Here is a 14,628-nt window from a genome sequence, read left to right as displayed (position 1 = left end):
AGGGTTGGGGAGAGGGAAGTAATGAGGGGAAGAAAACAGCAAAAAGTCAAACAACAAACAAACGCTCTCTTGCTTATGAGAACCTCAGGGTATATGAAAGACACGACGTGACAAGGGCTCCGATAGAGCCACTGCTGCTGAGGGGAGTGAGGAGAAGCTTCACAGGTGAGGGGAGGTGGCATGGGTTGTGGATTGAGCTAGCTCTCTCCACAGGATACAGAAGTCAGAGGAAATTCTAGATGTAGGCAGCTATAGAGGTCTGAAGATGGCTGAAACTGGAGTATACTTGTAAATGATGCCCCTACATCCTGCTTCCAAAAATCATGGTCAACAGCAAGATCAAATGACATGGTTCTTCCGGGAGGCAGAGGTTGCAGTGAGCAGAGGTCACGCTGCTGCACTCCAGCCTGGGCAACAGAGAGAGACTCCATCTCAAAAAATAAAATAAAATAACATAGTTCTTGTGTACTCATTCATTAAAAATAATTAAGTAAATCAATCCCTAACCAGTGGACAGTAAAAGAATGGGTTGATGGATGCTTTCTCTTTTCAATTATTAAATCTTTGCATTAAATGATTACTTTGCTTTCAGCCTCATGTCACAAGAATCTGTTTATCTCTTATTGCTGAAGATTTCACCCAGTGCTTATAACCAACAGCTATATCATGAATATTTTTGATGATGATGGTGTTAATCTACTGTAAAGCAGCCTGAAAAAAAATAAATTAATAAGAGTAAAATGATAATGTTTGAGATTCAGTACTCACTGAACACAATACATCCTAAATTGCCCTGGATTGTATAGGACTGTGCTGTAATGCAGCATAGGGAGCATGTTAAGTCATTTTGAATAACCTTAACTTCATCTCATTGCTTTATTATCTGTAACATCTTCATCATTCCACTCATACTGTTCTTTAAAATGCCTCCCTTACCTTTCCTATTCCATTGCTCCATACCTTATCTGTAAAACAAAGAAAGGAGTAATGTGTACTCTACAGGCTCTTGAAAGGATTAAAATATACAATGTATGTAAATCACTTAGCACCATGAACTGGTAGGATCAATAGTTGTGTGATGATAGTGGTATGGGCTGTATCACTTAGCCCAGAACTATAGCAATGGCTTGCTGGTAGATCTCCCTACACCCAGATTCTTATTTATTTATTTATTTGAGACAGGGTCTCACTCTGTCCCCAAGTCTGGAGTGCAATGGCGTGATCTTGGTTCCCTGAAGCCTTGACAGCCTGGACTCAAGCAATCCTCCCACCTCACCTTCCTGAGTAGCTGGGATTACAGGTGCACACCACCATGCCCGGTTAATTTTTAAAAATATTTTGTAGAGATGGGGTTTTACCATGTTTCCCAGGCTGGTCTCAAACTCCTGGGCTCAAGTAATCTCGGACTCCCAAAGTGCCAGGATTACAGGTGTGAGTCGCCGCGTCTGGCAACTATATCCAGCCATTATCTCCTACCTCCTGTTCCTTAAAGGTCTGGAATCAGAATATCTTTGAGAACATCTGTTTGATGTATGACTTTTTTCCACAACAGAACCAATAAGAACAAGATCTTTCAGATCAGTAGTGCTGAATTTGCACTTTCTAAGTCACTCTATGCCGTGTTCAGTTTAATCAAATAGTTTTATATTTTTCTCTGTGAGCAAAATTCCTCCTTCTATGGTTTATACTCACTGGTCCTAGATGTATCCTTTAGCCACAAAAAATAAACCTAATTTCTTTTACATGTTTAGATTAAATTTAATTAAGTCTACTCTATCTTTTCTTCATAGATGATTAAAATCTTCAAGTGAATTCTATTTCCTCAAAGTTAAATCCCAGATTTCTCTACCTACCATTGAGAGTTTTTTTTTCTTAACCTCAACTTACTTATTTTGCCTTGTTTGCTATTTTAATCTTTATAACATAAACCATAAGTGAGCCAACCTAGTCATCTTGCAATTCTTCTGTTGCCCTTCATTTACTCATACTCTTGCACATTGCTTCTGCTTTCCTTCAGTCAGCCAAACTCATCTCTTCCCCTCTAGATTTTAAGAGCCTCATGGTCCTTTAATGCCATCTCTCCATAAAAAAATCACATCAGTTTCTATTAATCTTTCCCTCTCTGAACTTTTGTAGCAAACCATCCCCACCAGCAAACTTTACCCAATTCCAGTCTTTGGATGCTGTCTGTTGGTTTCAGGACCCATGTTTTTCTTCTCTTTCTATTATGTTTATATACTTAATTACATCTGATAGTTTTCTAATTCAGTTTTATGGTTATTAAAGTTAGAAAACAATTTATATAGAATTTTTCATGGTGTTACATTTTTATTTGTTGTCATCTTACCATTTCATATTTGTGAGCTTGGTTCCCCCAATAAGACAATAAGTTCTACAAGGCTTCAGTCTTGTATTCCTTTTGGGACTCAATAACACATCATACATTCTTTTCTAGGACACACTCAACAGTGATTTGATTGAAGACACCATATACTCATAATGGCTACTGCCTACTTGGCTCTATACTGGTTATTGTGAAGAAATATGAAGACAAGGCAGGAACATTCCATCAAACAACTTGTTGGGAATAGATTGTTCTTCCTAAGATGTTATTCTCTTATGAGAAAATGAGATCAAATTATTCTTCAAGGTGTTTAAGGATACAATAGTTTGTTTAGTTCATTTTTTTAAAATCAAATGTGTATCTCTATCTAGTTATGATGTCAAATCAATAGTAATCTTGAAAGAACATTTTAATTGCAGCTTCTATAAGGTCAAATGTCTGTGTCCTGGGACATCTTGTCAACACCTCATAGAAATCCTTTTCATTAGAAATATATATATATATATATTTCTATATATATATATATTTCTATATATATATATAGAGAGAGAGAGAGAGAGAAAGAGAGAGAGAGAGAGGTTCTGAAAACCCTTAGCACAATTCTAAGAACTGATTTAGCAAAGCCCATGTAAGTTAGCCATCTTATCTTGAATGTTTAGGTCAGTATAATATTTATTTCAAACTAGCAGTTAACAGTAATTTCTTGTTTTTCTTAAGAGGTTTATTTTCCAGATACATTATAAGCTCAAGAAAACAGACTCAACAATATAATTATGTCACAAAAACTTAATTGCACATAATGCTTTGAAGTAGGTTTGGATCAAGTTCTCAAACACTTTGGTATTTGATTTTCAGGAACTTTAATTAGAAACAATAGAAATTATTGCTTTACAATGGACAAGTCCTTGGTTAAAGTTCTGCATTTGGGGTATTTGTTTTTGTTAAGATGGTCCCCAAACCAATTAATGGTGCTGATATATTACTAGTTTACAAGACTTCATTTACTCTACCTCTGATGTGGTGGGAGATTACAGATACTCATTACTATAATATGTCACTGGATATTTCAATCTTTCACTGATAAGCAGAGAAATCAATAGGTTTATTATTTCTCTGTCAGTTTTCTGTTATAATCTAAAATGTACAGTAATTTGCAGTAACCGTAGACACGGTTCCACAGTATATGTGATTATGATTGGTAAGCTGTAGAGCATTAAGTTTAGAGTTAGCTTATTCTGATAAGTCAATATTAGACTGTACAGTAACTCTGCATTAACTATAGAAAGGTTGTAAGTTAATGCTTATTTAAAAACCCAAATCATTCAATTTATAAGAGAAACTGTTGCAAATGTATAAAACAGCAGATACACAAGGAGCACACTAAACATACTTTATTAGAACAAAAAAGTAGCCGTAACAAGATGCTGCAAGTAGAAACATACATAAGCAGTTAAAGGATTAGTGTTCTATAAAATAAAGGTTTTCTTTTTTGTAGCCTTGGCAATAGCCAAAGGGATGTAAAATAACATTCTGTAGCAGTAGGTAACGAAACTATGGAATACTCACCAGTGGTACGGAGCACATTAACAAAAGACACAAGAATGAATTCAGCTACTTTAGTGCAAAATGTCTAGAACAGAACTGTAGATTCAGTTCAGTTACTAAGAAGCAAACACTAGAATTTAATAACTTCCAGAAGAGCTCACTCAAGTAATAGTACACATTATTTTAAGTGATAAAAAGGTGCTAAGTAAAGTTATTTACAGATATGATCATTGTACAGTACCTTTTAAATCTGCAATTTAGGTTTCAGGTTTTCCATTAAGAATTAACTGCACCAAAATTCTATATATTATACTTAAGCAATTCAGCTATGAGCATTTACAAAAAAAGAGATAAATGCTGCCATCTGAATTATTAATTACAGTTCAACAATAATATCAACATCAGCAACTACTGTAGTTACTATTATCTGACTTGTTTGGGCATCTTCTAATCTCATGTACTTCATGGTTCACAAAATCATCCTGGGCATAGGAAAAGATCCAACTGTTATGTGACAAAAATTAGACTGCACATCAACTTTGAAAAATAATCACATGCAAGACTACATTGCAGCAGTTATTTCAAATACCTGTTTTAAGTTAAAGCACTCATTTAAAAAATTAATACCTAGGGCCTTTCAATAAAATTCTACTACTAACATTGTAAGTCTGAAATTTATGAGTGACTTAGAAAATCTGTATTACCTAACAGTACCTTTTGCAGAAGAGAAAAGGAGCCTGAATATAAACTATGTCAACACGTAAGTGAACTGCACTATGCCCTTGTGGACAGAAAATTGCATTTTTTTTTTTCTAAAAGGAAAACATTCTTTTTTTTTTTTTTTTTTTTTTTTTTTTTTTTTGACTTCCAAAGCTTGATTTATAGTAACTACAAACATCATTACTTTTGGAAGTTCAAAGAAAAACTCTCAGAAAAAATAATTTCAAACATTAGTCACACTGTTGAAATACTCATCCAATATTAATGATTTGTTCTTCAGTAAGATATAGAATTCTTCCTAGCAAATGCCCCAGAGTTGTCTCGCTCAAATACTACAACCGTTAAAAACCAAACTGTTAGATAAATCAGCGAAATGTTCTTGCAGTCTTACTGAACACCTGTAGCTCTATCTTATGTTGTTCCAATAGGCACCATGTTCTTCTGAATAAGTAACAGCAGGTCGCATTTGACAGATGCTAACACTATGCTAACATACTGTATGAAAAAACTTAGCACTGCTATGTGTGCTTTCTATAGGTGTACCGTCTGATGCACATGAAAGCGGACCTAGTGTACACCCTTTGGGAAAGGAGAGTTTACTTTGCCTTGAGTGGTTCTCATTCTAACCAGCGAACTCTAACTTTTTCTTTATAATGATACTCTTTTAAAAAATCCTGTAACGTTGAGGGTAAAGGGAGCCCATCAATTCCATCATACTTAGTGCACCTGCCGATTACCGCGCCACGGATATACTTCAGGCTAAAAGTCCCATTGAGATATAGTAAGCAATGGTTCAAAAAACATGCACGAACTGGGATCTTTATAGTGTTCTAAAAGTCCTGTTACAGTGGAGGAGTGAAGTACACACGAATCATGGGCATCAGAACTAAAGTTGTGATTTCACTGCTCAATTTGGGTATGCGGGGATCCGTTGCCACCGCTAAGCTCAGAGAAAAGGTAGTCCTCTTGCGCAGAGTCCTTGAGCAAAAACGTGCTTTCAGGCCTCAGGTTTCACTTCAAGAAGGCCTTCTGCTTCATAACGGTCCATTACTCCCCAATAGTAGGGATTCCCCGTAATTTGAAGCAAATCAGGCACAAGACAGTGTATGTAATCAATCTGTGTGCGGACTTTCCAAGTTCCTTGTCTGCTAACACGAGCATGGCTGTCTCCAGATACCTAACGGTTCTTCTGCTTCCGTGACTGCAAACACAGGTTGGTTGTATCCTCTTCCGAGTTACAATTAGCTTGTGGAATTGCAGAACTATCCCCAGTTATTTCAGTCATTCCAGGAGCTAACTTTGGTCCCAGTTTACATGATGGATTATTTACCTGTGCGGTAGCTTCAAATGTATGTATTTGTGCATTGCGAGGGGATCAACTTCTTCTTCAGTATTAAGCCGCCTTCTCTCTCTAAGCCTATCTTCATCTTCTAGAAACCAAAGATGGATCAAATGTATCAAAAAATGTTGAATGTAGGAACTGTATGCTGTTTAATCAAATGCCATTTTGGGGCTAAATCTGAGTCAACAGGAAAGGGGCATTTCTCAAGCATTAATTCAGAAAGATGATTTTTTTTTTTCTTTTTTGAGACAGAATTTCGCTCTTGTTGGCCAGGCTGGAGTGCAATGGCGCGATCTCGGCCCACTGCAACCTCCGCCTCGTGGGTTTAAGCGTTTTTCCTGCCTCAGCCTCCCGAGTAGCTGGTATTACAGGCATGTGCCACCACGCCCTGCTAATTTTTCTATTTTTAGTAGAGACAGGGGTTTCACCATAGAAACGTGGTTTCACCATGTTGGCCAAGTTGGTCTCGCACTCCCAACCTCAAGTGATCCACCCACTGCAAGTGATCAAGCCTGAGATTACAGGCGTGAGCCACCACGCCTGGCCTGAATTTTTCTTTTTATTGGAAAGGAAAGGCTTTGAGTGCTTGCCGTAAGCTCTCATGGGAAAACACAAGCCCACAGTATCCTGCAACCTCTGTCTCAGAGGGCGACTTCCTACAGTTTTGTTGGAAGTACCGTCCATGTTGTGTACAGAACTTACGCCGTAGCGCCTCTTTCTACTTTGAAGTCCACTTCGAGTTCCACCAAACTTTTTTTTTTAATTAATTTTTTAATTATTATACTTTAAGTTCTAGGGTACATGTGCATAACGTGCAGGTTTGTTACATATGTATACTTGTGCCATGTTGCTGTGCTGCACCCATCAACTCGTCAGCACCCATCAACTCGTCATTTAGGTCAGGTATAACTCCCAATGCCATCCCTCCCCCCTAACCCCTCCCCATAATAGGCCCCAGTGTGTGATGTTCCCCTTCCAGAGTCTGAGTGATCTGATTGTTCAATTCCCACCTATGAGTGAGAACATGCGGTGTTTGGTTTTCGGTTCTTGCCATAGTTTGCTGAGAATGATGGTTTCCAGCTGCATCCATGTCCCTACAAAGGACACGAACTCATCCTTTTTTATGGCTGCATAATATTCCATGGTGTATATGTGCCACATTTTCTTAATCCAGTCTGTCACTGATGGACATTTGGGTTGATTCCAAGTCTTTGCTATTGTGAACAGTGCCTCAATGAACATACGTGTGCATGTGTCTTTATAGCAGCATGATTTATAATCCTTTGGGTATATACCCAGTAATGGGATGGCTGGGTCATATGGTACTTGTAGTTCTAGATCCTTGAGGAATCGCCATACTGTTTTCCATAATGGTTGAACTAGTTTCCAATGAACTCTGGGCCTTCGTAGAACAGGAACGTTTTTTCTTTCCACCCCATGGAGCATGTCCAGAGTAGGAATCTCTTCGGGCAAGCCTTTTTCCTGGGGTAACGCCAGACTCATTATCCTTTTCAAGGCTTATTTCAACAGTTTGAGGGATTTCAGTGGCACAATTTTGATTTCTCCTTGAAGAATTCTTTGAAGGGCTTAATCCCAGTTGCAAGGCAACATTTTCTCTTAAGGGACTGCTTTGTTGCTGAGGAGTTGAGTCTCTATGCTGATGTTTTTCTCTTTGACAGACAAACATCTGTTGGAGTTCATGTCCACATTTTCACTACGGCTTCCTCCCTCATGACCGAAGAGATTCTGACACCTGTATGTGAAGTTATTCCACATTTTTCCCACTTTATCCATCTATTATAAAGTCATTCGGGGCGCGCAGGCAGCCTCATCCAGGGCACCTGCGGCCAGGCAGGGCTGGTCCAGATGGCGCAGTTACCAGCAGGGCGAGTCCCCTAGCCCTCTGGTGCTTCCCGTCCCCTCCGACTGCCCAGCGAACGCAGCTTCACCAGCCTCACCAGCCTCACTTCCTCTGGATGGAGCCTGGGGACTCCACCTCCGCCAAATGCTCCCACCAGTCCCCACCCCGTTCCCCGACCGCCTCCAGCTCTTCCCTGGCTTCCCCTTTCCCTCCCCTGTTAACAGTTATTTCTGCAAACCAACTGGAAGGACAGTTTATCAGACCACGTCTCCTCTCCTCCCAACTTGTACCAGATTACAGATTATCTGCTGAATGGAAAATTATCTTTTATACTCCCCAGGGGAGTCGTTTTGGATAAAAAACCCTAAATTAGTTAATAAAGCAAAGTTTGATTTGGCAATTTCACCAAAGACTAACAACATTTACATGTGTAACTATTCAAACAAGGGAATGTTTAGATTGTTTCTATTTATTTATTAGTCTTTTAACGCTGATTTTGCCAAAAGTCAAAGATAGCTATTCACAGGTTTCATGGGCTGTTTTCCCTAAGTCAACATTCTGGGGCTTTGCCGCTGGAGAGCAACAGTGGTTGCAATGCAGAATGCCTTTGAGAACTGAGCATTTAGACAGCATCACTAAGTCATAACGTCTGCCTATAGCATTTATTTTTCTGAACATGCTAATAAAGGAACAAGATGCAAAGGTTTTGATTAACTGCAAATGGCATCCAAATTTTGGAAAAATTGGAAAATGCACTTACCAAAGGAAGTTCTGTTTTGAAGATGGTTTCCTTCAGTTAATGCAAGATGAGCTATTTATGTTGTAGAAATTTTGAAAGAAATATACTAGAATTTAAGAGATTAGAAAAAGGATTCTCCCCCAGTGAATTGAACTAAATTATGTTGGCATTATGAGAATTAGGTCTCAAGGACTGAGTTTTAAAAAAAATTTTTTTAAAGTGACTATAGATGATTTCAATGGCTCCCCAAGCTGGGCTTGCCTCCTGTCGGTTAATCATCTGACTCCTACTTAACAATTTCCACAAACCTCAGATGCTTTGGATCTGTAACAACTGTGATACATTAACATCGTAATGATTACATTCATGTGTGTCCCAAAATACTTTCTGTGCCACTGTAGATTATTCAAGATTAGAGGTGCTGGAAAGAATAAATATGGTAACAACATCTTTTATTAATTTCATTAAAAGGTAAAATAAAACTGATGTGCATGGTGTGCATGCGTGTGTGTGTGTGTGTGTGTGTGTCTATTTCCTATGAAGTCTTTTATTTGTAATTTTATTTAGAAGCTGTGGCTAGATTTTGTACTATGGTCATGGAAATTTAGTTTACTTGAAATTTCAAGAAATTGTTTTTCCTAAGGTCAACAAGTTTCTTTTGTGTAGCAGGAATACATTTTGTTTAGGTGTAGAGTTTAAATCTTACATTCTCATTATTTTTATGACTTTTGGATAACTCTGGTTGTAAATTTGCTAATAGGTTGGATATAGAATGTTGCTCTGCCATCCAAGAATATCATAATTTATTATTTATTAATTAATTTATATACTAAACAAACATAAATTGGATACTCACTATATAAGAGGCACTTTAATAGGTACCAGGGAAGAGAAATGTAATATGTGACCTCTGCCCTCAACCTAGTGAAGAAGACCCACATCTCCACAACAGGCTAATGCATAATGAGAAATGTACAATGTGTTATGATAGCACAAAGGAGGGAATATGTAAATTCTCTAGGTGGGGTATTTGGGGGAGGAGGGACTTTTCAACACAGCAAACATTTGTGAAAATGTCCATAGTTTGGAAGAGAGGGTGGATTGAAAATGCAGTTAATCTCATCATATGGCAGCTGTGGACTGTAATGAAAACAACAAAAACCCTTAGGTTTTATAACCTTTTACAGCTCCAAAGTACTTTATAAATACCTTCTTACTGGATTCTCAAACAAACTGGTGACATTGAACATTACTGTCAAATAAATGTAAGCCCGGTAAGCTTTTCTGCAAGAGAAATAGGCCTCTGTATAGGCCTCCATGTGGAAGTGCAGGCTGGGTAGGGGGGTGTGGTCATGACCTCACTTGTGACCACACTGTGCTGATGTTGCCTGAGGTAGGGAAGCAGTCAGGAGCTGAGAGACTCCTTATACAGGAGTGAAGGTAAATTATTAATAGCAAATTATTCTCTGTTCTTCACACTCAAAAATGTGATTTAGAATTTAATTCTAGGAGCCTTAGTCACATATTGACTCCTGGAATCAAAAGAGAAAAAGTAAGTACAAGTTTACCAAAACTTCAATGTTACTTTCTGGCAAGTAGTCTTGTTCTTTCCCATTTGTACTTTCTTGTGAAACAGTTGAGAATAAGATTGATTCCCTTCCATTTTCTAGGGGGGAGTGGGTTCTTCCCAACTTTGGAAGGGAAAAATCAGTGCTGAATGCATGTTATTTGCTTTCCTTCAAAAATACCTAACTAGGAAGAGCAGAGTACTATGTAATTTTGCTAATCATATGCCTTACTAAGTAAACAAAGAATACTTTAGGATAGATTTTATTTAAAGTCATCACCTTTCATAATCATTTTATTCTGCATCATAATTTCTTAATTAGGCAACGTAATTATAGGGTGAAAATCCTATAATCATATGCATTTAGGTTAATTATGTTAACCATTAATTATTGTTGAACTACCAAAATGGTAACCTGTGCAAATGAAATGCTTATAAAGAAGCAATTCAGGTTTTAAAAATTAGGCAAAATAATAAAAACAAAAAAGTCTAATATTACACAGATTAGAATACTATATGGCATAAATAAACAATTTTAAAATGCAGTTAACTTGTCAGTATTTAAACAAATTCGATTAGCATCTCTTTCATGTTGACTTCAAGATAATGATAGAATTATGTTCAGATGAATTTTTGATTTATAATTTATGTCTTTCCACAGAACAGTAATAAATACCTTGGGAAGGGATTAACTACCAGATATGCTATAGCTAAATGGTGCCTATTCCCTAATGGAAAACACAATGAAGATAAACTAAAATGTTCACTAGTTGTATTTTCTTTGAATAAATAAACCTGGAATCATTTGCTAATTTAAAAATGTCTTTGCCATTGGGTAAGTGAAAAATGTTTGCATTGATATAGGAATATATTAATTCATGAAGCCATTATTCGACCAGATTCTGTTTGTGGTAAAAATGTATACTAGTCCTGTTATCAGAGCCAACAGAAAGAAGAATGGTGTCTTTCCCTATTCTGAGGACATGACCTTATTATTTATATTCTAAGACCCTCCTTAGAAGAAATTTTAGGCTGGGCGTGGTGGCTCACGCCTGTTGTCCCAGGTACTTGGGAGGCTGAGGCATGAGAATTGCTTGAACCTGGGAGGTAGAAGTTGCAGTGAGCTGAGATTGCACCACAGCACTCCATCGCACTCTGGAAAACAGAGTGAGACTCTTTCTCAAAAAAAAGAAAAAAAAAAAAAAAGAAAAAATAATTAAACTGTTAATTGCTATGGGTGTGGGGGAAACTAAATACTGATTAGGACAAAAATAAACTTCTAATCTGAAGCAGATTTCTTCTAGCATGCAGTCGGGTAGCACTAAATCTATTTTATAATTTAGCCTATTTAGTCCATTGAAATATACAGGTAAAATTGGGGTTCATTAAAAAATACATATATAATTCACAATTTTAACTTAAAATACATATTTTAATCTAATACCAAACTTATCCATCAAACTTTAGGTGTAAGGTCAAGGTGATATTGTCAAGTATGAGCCCTTTGAATGGAGTCTGAGGTCATCTTTCCTTGGAAAACTGAATCTGTGGTAGATTCTCTGGTATCCAGTTTCAGATTCTTTAAAATGAAAACAAAACTAAATAAAGCCAAGGATATTTGCTAAGTAATCTGAGCATACTATCCTAGATTTGGCTACTTTAAAAAAGTTTTTGGTATAGCAAGTTGAGTAAGTCATACTACTTATTTTGTGGCCCATTGGTTTGCTCAAGGTCAATTTATCACTTGATTGGCATGAATACCTATTCCCTAATCTTGAGTTCTTTTCCATTCCAATGTGTTTAGCAGGATGGCAACCATTCCAATATGTTTAAGTGTGTAAAATTTGAATTGTATATGTTCTTGTACAATTTGTAGTATTTTGTGTGCTGTATTATAAATGTAGTATAAATTACAGTATATCTCATTTCTTGTCTACTTTCATTGAGCACTATATTTTCAACAGCCCTCCATGTTGCTTTCTGTGCAATTTATCTACTACTTCTAACACTACATGATATTCCTTGATGTGAATCCATTGTATTTTGTATATTCAGTTTTCCATAATGGGCACTCACCGCTACAAAATTACGGATATATTGTGATATACATGCATATCACATACGTCTCATTTTGGCCTGAGAATTTCTTTGATGTAAATATTCAGGAGAGAAATTGTTGGCTCATGGCATATAACATATTATCTCCAGAATATCTGCAGTAGTCTACAGTGCCATTACTAATGCGTAAGAGTTTCTGTATTTGCACAACTTCTCCAATACTTCACATTTTCCAGTGATCTAAGTTTATCAGCCTTAGAAATGTAAAGGGATATTGATTTTTTTATTTTTAAAAATCTTTTATATTTTGAAATTATTTTAGATTTACATGAAAGTTGTGAAGACAGTACAGAAAGTTTCTATGTACCCTTCATCCAGCATCCTTAACGTTAACATAGCCATGATACATTTGCCAAAACTAAGGGATCAACATCAGCCCAATACTATTAAGTAAACTACAGATTTTATTTAGATCTCACATTTCTCCTTGTAGGTCCTTTTTCTATTGCAAGATTCACTTTGGAATATTACATTACAGTTAGTTATTGTATCTCGTTAGCTTCCTCCTATCTGTGATAATTTCTCAGTCATTCCTTGTTTTTCATGACTTTGAGACTTTTGAAGACTGCTGAACAGGTCTTTATTTTGTAAAATGGCCTTAATTTAGGCTTCTCTGACGTGTTTTTCCTTATTAGACCTTGGTTTCAGATTCGAGAAGTATATAATAGAGACAAGATTCTCTTCTTATTATGTCATGTTAGAGAATACGTAATATCAACATGACTCAACTTATCATTGGTAATTAAGTCAAATGGATCTGATTGTTGTTTTCAACTGCATTTATCCTTTTACTAGTCAGTCAGGGTATAGCTTCATATATTCGATAATCTTCTGTAAATGGACTGTTCACATCTTTGCCCATTTTCATTTGAAGATCCTGTATTTTTCCAGTTAATGCAAAGACATTTTTATTTTATGCTAGAGATTAGTCCTGTCAGTTTTAGACATCGAAAAAAATATTTTCCATATTTACATATCAACCTACTTCTTCATGGAAATCTTCATTAACCAGAATTCCTTATTTTTTTATGTAATCACATTATTTTATTCTTTTTGTTTTATGGTATAGGCTTTTGAAGTTTTGAGAACATTTTCCTTCCCTTAGATTACACAGATACTCTCTATTTTTTGTTCTGTTAAACATTTAGTTTTATCTTCAACCTTAAGTGTTTAATCTACCTGGAATCCACATTATGTGTTGTGGTAGGTAGAAATAAAATTTTCTTTTTCTCTATATAATGAACCCATTTTTCAAATTTCGTTTTCTAAACAATCTGTTTCTCCCTATTAATTTGAAGTACCAACTGTACAATAAATTAAGAGTCTTCTCTCAATTCTCTATTCTGCACCATTGATGCAGTGGTCTGTTGCAAAGTGTGGCTTAATATTTGGGAGGGCAAATCTCAACATTTAATCTTCTTTTGAAATCTGGTATCTATTCATGCTCCCTTATTATTCCCTCATGTATTGTAGAATACTAATTTTCTCAAATATTCAAATATAATTTATATTGGATTGCATTGAGTTTACAAATTAATAGATAAGAATAATTGATATAAACATCTTTTTTCAGATTATCTTTTTTCTTTTTTTTGAAATATTGAAATTTTATTCATGGAAGTGTTTTAGACTCTTGGTTAAGCCAATTCCTTATAATATTGTGGCTATTGTAAACAATTATTTTTTAAACTGTTTTTCTAATTAGTTATTGCTGTTAAAAAGAGACACTTGGTTTTCAAAATTCGACTTAGTACTCACCAACTCATTTCCTACCTACATTTTATAGCTATCTTGTTCACATTTGATTTTATTCATTAATTCAACTAACATTTAGAGTCTAGTTTGCACCAGGCACTTGGGGGCAGATTAGAAAACAGAATGCTGTCATGGAGATTATATTCTGCCTGCCTCATGAGTACAAACAATAAATATAATAAAAAATAAATAAATAAATAAATAAATAAATAAATAAATAAATAAATAAAGTAGTATATAGAAGTGGAAAGTGCTCTAGGAAAAGGAAAAGCAGTGTAAACGGAATTAGAATTGTGGGAATTTGTGGTCCCACTTGAGAGGTCAGAGTTGGCTGGCCTCTATATTAAGAGAAGATGGCATTTGAATAAAGACTTAAATGAGGCCAGGCACGGTGGCTCATGCCTTTAGTCCCAGGACTTGTGGAGGCCGAGGCAGGTGGATCATTTGAGATCAGGAGCTCAATACCAGCCTGCCCAACATGGTGAAACCTCGTCTCTACTAAAAATAAAATAAAATAAAAAATTAGCCAGGCGTGGTGGCAGGTGCCTGTAGTCCCAGCTACTCGGGAGGCTGAGGCAGGAGAATTGCCTGAACCTGGGAGGCGGAGGTTGCAGTGAGCTGAGATAGTGCCACTGCA

General features: G+C 36.4%; 1 pseudogene; it reads right to left on the bottom strand.

Annotated features, from left to right (window-relative positions):
* Positions 1–5,205: 5,205 nt before the first annotated feature.
* Positions 5,206–7,745, bottom strand: LOC694342 (suppressor of cytokine signaling 5-like; annotated as a pseudogene).
* Between the last annotated feature and the right edge of the window lie 6,883 nt (positions 7,746–14,628).

Source organism: Macaca mulatta, chromosome 4, assembly GCF_049350105.2.
Source record: "Macaca mulatta isolate MMU2019108-1 chromosome 4, T2T-MMU8v2.0, whole genome shotgun sequence".
In the NCBI taxonomy this organism is placed as follows: Eukaryota; Metazoa; Chordata; class Mammalia; order Primates; family Cercopithecidae; genus Macaca; species Macaca mulatta.
This window is presented reverse-complemented; position numbering and strand designations above follow the sequence as displayed.